Consider the following 12,389-nt stretch of genomic DNA (forward strand, 5'->3'; position numbering starts at 1 on the left):
CAGGTCCTTCCCACATGACTCCCACAGGTTTCTTTCAGGCCAGTTGACTTCCTCTTTTGCCACAGGTGGGAGAAAACACTGCTTTTAAAGGACTCATGTAATTAGGTCGGTCGGACCCACCCGGATAATCTCCCTATTTTAAGATCAACGCTGCTACACAGCATAACACAATCAGGGAAGTGATATCTCGTCCTAGTCACAGCCCCAGGGATTATACAGGGCTTGTACTGTGATGGTGGGGGGAGGAGATCTTGGGGGATAGCTTAGAATCCTGCCTGCCACAGGATGAAAGCCAAAAGAAAACCTATTTTTGCGGGGAACAGGGTCTTGCTCTGTTGCCTAGGCTAGAGAGCAGTGGCAGTCGTCATAGCTCACTGCAAACTAAAACTCCTGGGCTCAAGCGATTCTCCTGCCTCAGCCTCCAGAGTAGCTGAGTCTACAGGTCCATGCCACCATGCCTGGGTAATTTTTGTATTTTTTGTAGAGATGGGGTTTCGCTTTTGCTTAGGTTGGTCTCAAACTCCTGGCCTCAAGCAATCCTTCCCCCTCGGCCTCCCAAAGTGCTAGGATTACAGGCATGAGCCACCATGCCCAGCCTAAAAAACTATTTTGGTAAATACAGAGTTATTAATCACGTTGTTTAATATAACAAGCATGGTCTAGGAGACTGAAGATTTGAATTTAAGATATAGCTTCACTACCAATAAACTGTGTTACTATGGTCAGGTCACTTGATTTTTTGGGCCCCAATTTTATCGAATTTAAAATGAAGATCATGTATCTGCTTTAGATATATATCATTATATGTCTATTAGAGTGATTGTGAGGCCGGGCGCGGTGGCTTATGTCTGTAATCCTAGCATTTGAGGAGGCCGAGGCGGGTGGATTGTTTGAGCTCAGAAGTTCGAGACCAGCCTGAGCAAGAGCAAGACCCCAGTCTCTACTAAAAATAGAAAGAAATTATATGGACAGCTAAAAATATATATAGAAAAATTAGCTGGGCATGGTGGTGCATGCCTGTAGTCCCAGCTACTCGAGAGGCTGAGGCAGGAGGATTGCTTGAGCCCAGGAGTTTGAGGTTGCTGTGAGCTAGGTGACACCATGGCACTCTAGCCAGGGCAACAGAGTGAGACTCTGTCTCAAAAAAAAAAAAAAAAAAGACAAAAAAATAGAGTGATTGTGAAACTTACATGAGGTAACATAGGTGGATATGTTTTTTCTCAACTCAAAAGTTCTATCTAAATAGATTATTACATTTAATATTTTGGTTGACAGTGATCTGCTTTACATCTGCCCCAGGAATGTATTATTTCTAAGAGGAATAAAAGAGGTGCAAATTAGAGAAGGCCCCAGAAGCCAAGATTAAGAAGCTTAGATTTAATTCAGCAGGTGATTTGGAACTGAAGGAGGACTTAAGTAGAGGGCCTGGGTCAAAGGAAAGGGCAAGAATGACAATTCTTAGGGCAGAATGGGTTTCTATGGCAATGAGAGACAAGGAGGCCACTGAGGACAAAGTTAAAGTAATTAACCTGGGAAATCAGTAAGACTTTGAGCAAGACCTGGGGTGTAGGATTGAAAGAAAGGTATGGAGAAGAGCTTTTACAGTCCACCCTGATTCTCCACAAAGGCATATTGTGCCAGGCATTTCTACCAGTCATGGTCCCTTGCTGTCCTTGGAGTATATAGAGAACAGCAACTGACTTTAATAGCAGTTTTACCAAAACATAATTAAGAAAGCAAATCTACTGCAAAATTGATATGATACTATACCCCAAGGCCAAGTGTTCTGCTGTGCTGAATCTTTCTTGCCCATCCATCCCTCATTATCACAGGTTGTCAGCAACTGCCTGCTCATATAGAGACCCCAGTGCAGGCTGGAATCGGAGCTGTGCCAGGCTGCAAGAAACAATCAATTCACTCCACCCTTGGAATTCCAGGTAGAGGGTAGAATCGTTCTCAGAGAACCTAGGGCCGAACTTGATTCCTAACTAGCTGTGGCTGTGTAGCCACAAGTAACATAACTTGTGAGGTAGCAGTTAAGCAGATTCCGGAGTCAACTTTCCTGGCTTCCCATCCCAGCTTCCTAATTTACTAGCTGTGGATCCTGGTTAAGTCACAAATTCTCTCTGAGTTTTCTCATGGCAAAAAAAAAAAAAAAAAAAAAAAGTGGAGAAAGGAAGTAATAACCTATTCTCATAAAGTTGGGAGGATTATATCAGTTAATCCTGTAAAATGCATACAACAATGTCCAGCATAGAGTAAGTACTCAAAAATTAATTAATTGACCTTAACAAAATTTATTAAGCTTCTTGAGCTTCAGAATTTGCATCTGCAAAGTGAAGCAATTGAACCCAATTTTATTTGAGGTACCTTCCAACTAACATTCTTTTCTCTTTATGATATATGTTTGAATTTATTGCAATGCCAGTATTTTATGCTCTGATGCAAATATGCTTTAGTTATTGCTACATTATAATCATTCTCTGATAGTGGAGCTGCCCCACTTCACTATTCTTTCTTTTTAGGTGTCTTTCATATGCCTTTCCAATCTTTATTTATTTTTTTAACTAGAGACAGGATCTTGATGTGTTGCCTAGGCTGGTGTCAAACTCCTGGCCTTAAGCAATCATCCTAAAGTGCTGGGATTACAGGCATGAGCCATTGCACCTGGCCAGAAAAAAATTTTTTAATTAAAGTATTGCTTTGCATTAAAGTATAGTTTAAAAGGCAAAAACAAAAACCAACTAGATCCAAAGATTACTTAGTAACTGCAAAAGGAACAAATGTACCTTTACAGTGGAGAGATCTGGCTGTCATCACTTTAGCATCACTAATAGAGGGACAGTCTGACATTAGGTGCTTCTAATAAGAAGTTTCCCAGGCCGGGCGTGGTGGCTCACGCCTGTAATCCTAGCATTTGGGGAGGCCGCGGCAGGCGGATTGTTTGAGCTCAGGAGTTCGAGACCAGCCTGAGCAAGAGTGAGACCCCCGTCTCTACTAAAAATAGAAAGAAATTAGCCAAACAACTAAAATATATACAAAAAAATTAGCCGGGCATGGTGGCACATGCCTGTAGTCCCAGCTACTCGGGAGGCTGAGGCAGGAGGATCGCTTGAGCCCAGGAGTTTGAGGTTGCTGTGAGCTAAGCTGACACCAGGGCATTCTAGCCCAGGCATCAGAGTGAGACTCTGTCTCAAAAAAAAAAAAAAAAAAAAAAAAAATAGACACATAGAACAATGGAATAAAATTGAGAGTCTTAAACCCATATGTCTATGGTGAACTTACTTTTGACAAGGGTACCAAGACTATTTGTTGAAATAGTTTTTTCATCAAATGGTGCCTGGAAACTTGATATCCAGACGCAAAAGAAGGAAGGTGGACCTTACTTCATGGTATATACAAAAATGAACTCAAAATAACTCAAAGACCTAAATGTAAGAGCTAAAACTATAAAATTCTTAGGAAAAAACACAGGGGTGAATCTTCATGATCTTGGATTTGGCAAAGGATTTTGGGATATGATACCAAAAGCATGAACGACAAAGAAAAAAACATAAATTAGACTGAATCAAAATTTAAAATTTTGTGCTTCAACAGACACCATCAAAAAAGTGAACAGACACCATCAAAAGTTTCAAGAGTTTAGAGATTCCTTCCCAGAAGCTAAGGAAAAAAGGCCTGGGCAAGGTTAAATTCTTTATTACAGAAACCTTGAAAACATTATGCTAAATGGAAGAAGCCAGTCATAAAAGACCAGATATGTTTGATTACCTTTATATAAAATGTTCAGAATAGACAAATCCATAGAGACAAAAAGTAGGTTAGTGGTTATGTAGATCTGGGGTGGGTAGAGATGGCGGGGAGATGAATAACTGTTAATGGATATGGGTTTTGGGTTTTTTTTAAAGTGTTGAAAAATTAGTGGTGATGGTTGCACAACTCTGAATATATTAAAAAACCATTAATCTGTACACTTTAACAAAGTGATGTTATGGTATGTGAACTGTATCTCAATAAAGCTGTAAAAACAAAGTTAAGTAAAATGCAAAATTAATAAAATGAATAAATAAGTGAATAAAAAGTATGATATAGTATTCATTCATTTTTTAAATGAAATTTGAATTTTGTTGAGTTTTAGATATATTTATTCATATATAAAAACCCTGTAGGCATTTTGATTGGGTTGTCTGTAAATTATTAATAACTTGGAGAGAGCTGGTATCTCTACAATTTTATGTCTTCTCACTCAGGATCACTGTTTAGATTTTGACTTACTAAAATCTACTTTCATATCTTCCAATAACATTTTGAAGTTGTCTTTATATAGATTGTATATATCTCTCAGGATATTAATATTTAGGTATTTCATTTTTTTGTTATCATGAATGCAATCTCTGCTTTTATATGATTACTATTATAAATATAACTGTAATTTTTATTAAGCAAGCCAAAAATGTTCTCAGACGTGTCAATTTATGGGCAGAATCAATGTTTTTTTTTTTTTGTACTGGCAGGATCAACCAGGTCCAGAATCAATTTTTTGACTGTAGATAACTTAAAGTTAGGGTCAACCTGTGTTGGGTGAGACGTGCTCCTACATCTCTTCTCTGAGATTGAGCAGTTCTTTGGGCTGATGAGTAGGAAAGCAGCTTTGCTATCAGCTACTTTCTTCCACGAGCTCTGAGACTTTTTCTTTTGTAGAACTCAAGAAATATAAAGCCCTGGGACTTTCTGTTTAAAAGCACTGCGAGACCTGCTGACCCCATTTCTTTCCAGATTTAATTATTCTTTTTGAAAGTTGGCTCTAACCTTCAGGGGATGTGAAACACAGGGATCCAGTGTGGATGAAGCTTTAGACCCAAGATAACTATTCCTCTATTGAACAGCCTGGCAGGGGAACAATTTGCCCTTTGCTCTGAGCCCTGTCATCTGTTTTGATCATTTTCATTCCTATCAAGTGTGCTGTTGGCTCAGAAGGCAGCCATCTGATATCTGAAGTGACTCCTTATGTTACTTCCTTCTCCTTTCTCTAGTAACAAGATATTCCACCAGAATATGCCTGTTTTTAGGCCAAGGAGATGTGGCGGGTAGGGTAGGGATGGCTATGATTGAATAACCCAAAGGAGAAAAACACTGGGACAATAATCATGGTTATTGTTTGCTGATGACCTCCTCCCTGCCTGTTTATCTCATTTAACCCTTACAACAACCTTATGAATACTTAACTCTTATTATTCCCATTTTACAGATGAGAAAACTGAGGCTTAGAGACGTTATATAGTTTGCCCAAGATGACAAATAGAAAGTGACTAATCTGGAACTTAAACCCAGAGAACACCATCTTAACCATTATTCTATACTGTCTCCCAAATGGAAGATTCTACCTTTCTAAGAAATCTAGTGTCAGGCAGATCTGAGTTCTAGTCCTGCCTTCCTCCTTACTTTACTCAGTAACCTTCAGCAAGTCTACCTACAGCAGAAGGCTGTGAGGATGACGTGAGGTAATGAATGTAAAGTGCTGAAGTAGTTGGCTCACAGTGAATACTAAATAAATACCAACTGTTATTTTTCAAAAGTGCATCGAAAATGTGTCAAGTCTTTTCTCTGTACCAGACCCCATGCTAATTTGGGGGATTCAAAGTTAAAGATTGCACAGTCCATTGTCCTAAAGACCAGTGGGCTGTAGAGCCGGGGCTTGTGGGTTGAATCTGGCCCCCATGAGCATTCTGTTGGTCCTTCACATGCTTTGAAACTTTTGAGTTAGTACTAGACATTTAAAAGTTGGGAGATTGTAATAAAGATCTGGATTTGCCGCTTCTTTAGGAAACCAGAACTGGCGACACAGAACCTACACTCCACAGGGCAGCAATCATCTGGGGACTGTAGACCATAGTGCCCCACCACTCCCTGTTGCATCTCCAAAGCTGAGGATGTCAGTTACCATTCATTGTTGCAGGTGCACTGTTTTCCTTATGCTGAAGAGAGAAATGAAATGCTTCATGTACCTATGATGCTCTCAAAAGAAAACAAAATATAAAGGGAACTGCATAATTTAAGAAAAATAGACAAAATTTTTGTTTCTGTTCTAAAGCCAGGATTATTCTCATGTCTGACCTGCTTCACTTATTTTTGTTATCTTCCTGGCTGGGCTCTGAAGGCATTTCGGTTTGCAACTTCTTGTATAAGAAGGTAACCTCATCACTATGTGATCATTGTTGTGCTGGAGGTAAGCCCAAGACACTTTGGAAACACAAAGGAGAGGCACTTAGCTAGGCTTGGGGGAGTTCAGAGGATGCCTCTTGTTATGTTACCTGACGACGGTCATTTGTGTTTAGTAGGTGAGGCCCAGAAGGACAGCGGCAGAGGTTTGGATGGTGGGCGGAGTGCCAGTTATATACCAACAGTAATGTAGGGCTATTCCTTCAGATGAAGGGCTGAGAATATTTTAGTTTTTAAATAATAGAAGTCAGGGCCAGTATGTCAGGTGGAATTTATACCTCCTATACAAAATAAACCCATCCTTAAATGTCTGTTTCTGACAAAGGCAAATTTTAAATTCCTCCCAGTGCAATAAAGAAAAGCCTCCAGAGGTGAAAGTGTTTCTGTGAGAGGAATCCAGAAAAGTGGGATAAAAAAAAAAAAATCTAGCTGCTTTCAACATGAAGCAGCCCTGTCTAAATGACGAGGGCCAGGCTCAGCCCACAGGAAAAATAACTTTCTTCATAGTGGGCAGATGCTAAAGAAATCTTCCCACCACTTTTGAGGACATCTAACAAGGGAAGGAGCAGGCCTAGATCAGACTGGTTAGAAGGGCTTAGCCCATTCTTGCTCATAGACAGGAGGCCATTCCTACCAGGGACCTGAGAAACTTGGCAGAGGCTGCGTGAAGGTTGAAGATAAAAGAGACTTTCCTTGTGGAGTTCAAGGTTAAATCCAACCTGCAGTCAAGAACTCTGCTCCAAACCATGAGATACCACTCCCTACCCACCATATGGCTATAACCAAATAGACAATAACAAGTGTTAGTGAGGATGTAGAGAAATTGGAATTCTCCTACTTAGCCTGTGGAAATGCAAAATGGTACAGCCACTTTGGAAAACAGTTTGGCATTTCCTCAAATGTTAAACATAGAGTTACCGTATGACCCAGAAATTCCACTCTTAGGTATAGACTCAAGAAAATGAAAACCTATGTACACAAAAACTCGTACACAAATGTTAATAGCAGCACTTTTCTTAATAACTGAAATGTAGAAGCAACTCAAATGTCCATCAGCTGATGAACGGATAAACAAAATGTGGTATGGCATATTCATGCACTGAAATATTAGTTGGCAATAAGAAGAAATAAAGTATTGATACATGAAATAATATACATGAACCTTGAAAACATCATGCTGAGTGAAAGGAGCCAGTTACAAAAAACCAGACACTATATCATTCCATTTATTTGAAATGTTCAGAATAGGCATATGCATACAAACGTAGAATAGCAGTTGCCTGGAGTGGGGTGGGGTAGGCAGGAAGTCGGCCTCAGAAAGGCAAATGACAGCTAACAGGTACTGGTTTCTTTCTGGAGTGTTGAAAAAATAAAAAGTTCTAACATTACATAGTGGTGGTGGTTATAAAACTGCGGATATCATAAAAGCCACTGAATTGTATACTTTGAAAGGGTGAATTTTATGATATATGAATTATATCTTAATAAAGCTGTTATTAAAAAAGATTCTTGGCCGGGCATGGTGGTTCATGTCTGTAATCCCAGCACTTTGGAAGGCTGACACTGGAGGATCACTTGAGCCCAGGAGTTCAAGACCAGCCTAGGCAACATAGCGAGAGCCTGTGTCTACCAAAAAAGAAAAAAAAATAAGAAAAATTAGCCAGGTGTGCACCTGTAGTCCCAGCTACTTGGGAGGCTGAGGCAGGCAGATCACTCGAACCCAGGAGCTTGAGGTGGCAGTGAGCTATAATGGTGCCACTGTACTCTAGCCGGGCGACAGAGTGAGACTTGCTATATACTATGTTGCCTAGGCTGGTCTTGAACTCTTGGGCTCAAGTGATCCTCCAGTGTCAGCCTCCCAAAGTGCTGGGATTACAGGGGTGACCCACCATGCCCAGCGTATTTACTTATTTTTATTGGAGTTGGTAATGGTTAACTTGTCCAAGACTTAGTTCTGCTGTTGATGAACATTTGAGATGTTTTCCATTTGGGGTTATAAGGGGATGTTGCTGCTTTGAATATTTGTACATCAGTTTCTCTAGGGCAGTGGTCCCCAGTCTTTTTGGCATCAGGCACTGGTTTCATGGAAGACAATTTTTCCACAGATTTGCGGGTGGGGTGGAGGGATGGTTTTGGGATGATTCAAGCACATTACATTTATTGTGCAGTTTATTTCTATTATTATTACATTGTAATATGCAGTGAAGTAATTATACAAACCTCTCTGCTAATGATAATCTGTATTTGCAGCTGCTCCCCAGCACTAGCATCGCTGCCTCAGCTCCACCTCAGATCATCAGGCATTAGCTTCTCATGAGGAGCCTGCAACCTAGATCCCTCACACACACGGTTTACAGTAGGGTTCTCGCTCTTATGAGAATCTAATGCCTGCTGATCTGACAGGAGGTGGAGCTCAGGCGGTGATGTGAGCTATGGGGAGCGGCTGTAAATACCGATGAAACTTTGCTTGTTGGCCTGCTGCTCACCTCCTGCTGGGCAGCCAGATTCCTAACAGGCCACAGACCAGTAGCACGGCTGGGAGGGCTACAGGCATTGGGGTAGGTTGTGTTGAAATTAATGAGGGGCTGTGTGCATTGGGAACAAGTTAGTGAGGGATGATGAGTTAGGAAGTTTGTGGTAGGGGCCTTTAGAATCTCAACTCCTTTGTTTTGCAGAAATTCTGCCTTTTCTGGGAAACAAACTCAAAATGTCAAGTAAGTTAGTTAAAAATCCTAAAACATGAGAGGGAGAGGATTATAGAAAACATAGGGGTCCTTGACATTTGTTCATAGAGCTGGCTACACTTTGTCTGAAATCTTCATGTGGTTTGGCTACTATAGAGTCCTTGCTTTATTGTGAATATCTGCCACCACTCTGCTTGAATTTTTGCTCCAACAATGGTATCTTTTGATGAGCAGAAAAATTTAATTCTGAAGTAAGCAAATTTATGAATCTTTTCTATTACGGCTAGTGCTCTTTGTGTCTTGTCTAAGAAATTCTTCCCTGTCCTGAGGTCTTATCTCGTAAAAGCTTGATAGTTTTTCCTTTTACACTTAGGTCAGTTCCACCTGGAATTGAATATTGTGCATGATGTGAGATAGGAGTGAGTGCAATTTCAATTTTTTCTACGTGGATGCTCAATTTTATCAGCACCATTTATTAAAAAGTCTGTTCTTCCCTCACTAGCCTGCAGGCCACCTCTGTCATGTAACAAGTGTTACGTAGAAAGTGTCATGTACAGATATGTTTGGGGGCTCTTTATTCTGTTCCTGTTACAGCGAGTCCTCTCACCTTGTTCTCCTTATTCAATAGTGTTTTGTCTTGGTCCTTTACCTTTGGAATCAGCATTAAGTTCCACCAAAAGCAAACAAAAAATAAACCTGAAATGAAACAAAACAGTTTTCCTAATCAGTATAAATCTCAAGATCTAATTGGGTAGTAGCGGGCAGGGACTCTTTTCCACTTGGGAGTGAATGAAGAAGCATGTAGATTTAGTTGCTGTTGGCAGCTGCCTTATTCTAGGGCACATTAGAGTTGAAAACACTCAGAAGGGCATTACCAATGGAATCACTCGGAACAGAGACAATGTCCGAGTCTTTGCCTCTAGGTGCTGCAGCTACATCAATTTGACTTGGGTTTTCGGTTAGTTGCAACCACCAAAAGCGTCCTAACTTATCCATAAGCTATCTTAAATATAGTCTTGAATGCAGAAGTAAGTAAAAAGGCCTCTTCATGAAAAAGAAAATAACTGTCACAAAAACTATGGCTTTAGGCCAGGTGCGGTGGCTCATGCCTATAATCCTAGCACTTTGGGAGGCTGAGGCAAGAAGATTGCTTGAGCACAGGAGTTTGAGGCCAGCCTGGGCAAGATCTAGACCCCCGTCTCTATCAAAAATAGAAAAATTAGCCAGGTGTGGTGGCGCATGCCTGTAGTCCCAGCTACTCGGGAGGCTGAGGCAGGAGGATTGCTTGAGCCCAGGACTTTGGGCTTGCAGTGAGCTATGATGATGCCAAGGCACTCTAGCCTGTCTCAAAAAACAAAATCAAAAACAGGCAGCCAAGATGTAATAATGATGATAATGATGATAGTTATAACTAACAGTTACCAAGCCAGGCACTGTGCCAAGAAATTTACAGATAATGTATATCATTATGTTTATGATCTTACTCAATGGCTGTAACCTCCCAATGTTATTCTTTCCCCATTTTAGAGATGAGGAAACAGGTCCTGAGATGTTAAGCAACTCTCTCAATATCACACGGTTAATAGGATTCAACAGCAGGCTTGTCTGGCTCCTACACACTTACAAATGCTCTTTGGATTTAGAATTCTTTATCAAATAGGGCAGATTAAAAGCTTCCAGGACAGTAAGGTTTCGGGAAAAGGGAATTCTACCTCACTACTAGTAGGAACATAAATGGATAGAACCTTTCTGGAGAGCAGTTTGGTAGTATTATTAAATATCTGCAAATGCTTATATTCTTCTAACTAGTAATTCTACTTTTAAAAAAAATTAGTGTTGTCTGAAAATAAAAATTGTGAAGGATGTTCGTGGCAGCAAAATTCTTAGTAGCAAAAATAGAGGACTGATTAAATAAATGTTAGGAACTAAAATACCCTTGCAAACATTAAGAATAATGTTTTAGAATTTTTAATGACAAGGAAAAAATAGCATCTTAAGAAAGCAGATTACAAAACAATATTCACAGCAGGATTTTGATTGTATATATTATTTAAAAAGCTAGAAGACTATACTGTAAAATGATAGTAGCGATTATCTCTGCAGGGTAGTATTATGGATAATTTACATTTTCTTCTTTTACTTTTCTGAAATTTTCAAGTTTCAACCATAAAATTGTAGAACATTTTATTTATGAAAAATTTCAAACATATTCAAAAGTGGAAAAAAGAGAAAAATGAACTTCATGACCTTACCAGCTTTAATAATTTTTGATACAGGCCCAATTTACTCATCATTTGCTCTCCCAGATTTATTTTGAAGCAAATCTCAAACATCACACCTAAATTTAAAATAGTTAATTCTTTAATATCATCAAATATCCCATTAGTATTCACATTTTCCTGAGGATCTTACAATTTATACGTGGTCTATGTATTTTAATCTCTTTTTACTTACAGGTTCCTCCTCCATTGCTTTTATTTTTTTTCTTGCAACATTTTGTGGAAGCCGCCAGGTCATTTGCCTTTTAGAGTATCCTGTAGCCTCAATTTTGCTATCATATATTTGTGATGTTGTTTAACATGTTCCTCCCCTGTCTGTTTTCTGTAAATTCTTCATTAGATCTAGAGGCTTGATCAGATTCAGGCTTTTTTTTTCCCCCAGTTGGGTTGGGGGAGCGACAAAGAAATAACTCAGGTGGTGGTGTTTACTTCCATCTGAAGGATCCAGTGTCTGGTGGCCTTTCTTGTGATGCTAGCAAACATTTACGATCATTGCCATACCCATAAATCATTAGGGATTGCAAATTGATGATGTTCTAGCATTCCTTTTCTGTTTATTAGTTGGAAGAGAATTTTCCCTTCATCAACTATTTGATTACCCTTTGGAAAAGATCACAAAGGACAGACTAAATACCAGCTTCTTCCCTTTAATGACCAGTTTTTAAAATAATTAAGCAGTTTCCTAGCATTCTTCAGAAGTGCCTGATAACATGTTTTTGAGTAGCATTATAAACTCATGGAGTCAAACATACTTGATGTGCTTTCATCCATTGATGTTTTTAGCCTATTGATGCCCAAATTGTGCACCTTTAGCAAGTAGGGGGCTCTTCATACTAGCTTCTGAGTCCTTTTGATCATATCCCAGTAGTCTTTGATAGCTTCCTTGCTTTCTGGTATAAAAGGTATTCCAGGATCATCTTACACATTTCCATCCTCAGATCTGGAATAAGTCATTTCTTTAAAGGGCCCTGGTTTCTTTTAGTGGGACAATCTGCGTGCTAGGTGATGGTAAGTGAATAATTTTTTTAAAGTAAGAAATAAGAGATACTGGATGGTGAATAATGGTACAAAATTAATAGAACTATAAAAGTATCACTGAGATCTGAGAAATAAAAATAAATCCTAAGCTCCTCAACCAAGTGAATGGATCCCCTCTTGGGCAAGGTGACCCCAGAGAAGCCTTAAAAACTGAGTTCCCCGCCATGAT

The sequence above is a fragment of the Eulemur rufifrons genome, chromosome 2, assembly GCF_041146395.1.
Source record: "Eulemur rufifrons isolate Redbay chromosome 2, OSU_ERuf_1, whole genome shotgun sequence".
Lineage (NCBI taxonomy): Eukaryota > Metazoa > Chordata > Mammalia > Primates > Lemuridae > Eulemur > Eulemur rufifrons.